The sequence below is a fragment of the Bison bison genome, unplaced genomic scaffold (assembly GCF_000754665.1).
Source record: "Bison bison bison isolate TAMUID 2011002044 unplaced genomic scaffold, Bison_UMD1.0 scf7180017864516, whole genome shotgun sequence".
NCBI lineage: Eukaryota > Metazoa > Chordata > Mammalia > Artiodactyla > Bovidae > Bison > Bison bison.
Genome location: NW_011495069.1, coordinates 8,234,613 through 8,235,725, shown reverse-complemented (window position 1 = coordinate 8,235,725; position 1,113 = coordinate 8,234,613). Strand labels below are relative to the sequence as shown.

At 52.2% G+C, this 1,113-nt stretch overlaps 1 protein-coding gene across 1 annotated transcript in view; it reads right to left on the bottom strand.

Moving 5' to 3' along the window:
• Positions 1-1,113, bottom strand: part of SEPN1 (selenoprotein N, 1) — a gene marked incomplete at its 5' end in the record, with an annotated part of 16,243 nt that overhangs the window by 12,202 nt on the left and 2,928 nt on the right. The window lies entirely within an intron of this gene.

Below are 1,113 nucleotides of genomic sequence, written 5' to 3'. Positions count from 1 at the left end.
TCGCTAAGAGTTGGACACGACTGAGCGGCTTCACTTTCACTTTTCACTTTCATGCATTGGAGAAGGAAGTGGCAACCCACTCCAGTGTTCTTGCCTGGAGAATCCCAGGGACGGGGGAGCCTGGTGGGCTGCCATCTATGGGGTCGCACAGAGTCGGACACGACCGAAGTGACTCAGCAGCAGCAGCAGCAATCTGATATACAAAGTGTACGTATAATGTATACAACATAGTATATCCTGCATATACAATCTCTCCTGTATATATCACATTTTGGCTTCATAGTAGTCCTGTGAGCAATATTATTAAGTCCATGTTACAAATGAGAAACTGGAGGCTCAGAGGGTTGAAGTCACTTCCCAAGGACACACAGCCAGGCCAGGCTGGCTGGTCCCCTTCCCTCAGCCCATCTCTGGGGTGAGGTCAGCTCTATTTCCTGGACCATTTGGGGCAAATCCCTCAGCCCTTCTGGGTTTCCTACATGAGAGATGGAACCCATGCTACTATGCATGTCTGGTCTTGGGGGCCTCGTGGAGAAGCAAGGGCTGCTCGGGGAGGTCAGGCAACGTGGAATCAGGCAATCTTTGGTGTCACAGAAAGAGCGCTGGTCCTGAAGTCAGGAGACCCGCTTCTCCCTGATTTCCTGGGTGGCCCGTTTCCCCATGGGTATAAGGAGGGGCTGGACTGACAGGAGCTGAACTTGATTCATTGGATCTCTTCCTGCTCAGAGACCTGCCAAGTCTGTAGTCCTTCAAGGGTGGAGGGAGTCAGGATGAAGGCTTAGGGGGGTGGCTAATAGCAGGGAGGGGCCCCATGACGCAGATAATGGAATGAAGCATGGGTGGGTCTCGCCATGACTGCTCTCTTGGGGGCAGAGACCATTGCTTGGCATTTGTTGATGGACGGACAGACTGGATGGGTACATTCAAAGGAGTGCTTACCCAGGAATCACTGGAATCACCAGGATGCCTTTTTAAACTACAGATGCCCAGAACCCCCTGAGTCAGACCTACTGGGTCAGTCTTCAGGGGCTAGAACCTGGAGAAAATGTGCTTTTGATTAGCCCCCCACCCCCTACCCCCAGTGGCTTCTGATGGAAACCCCTGTTTTAAAAC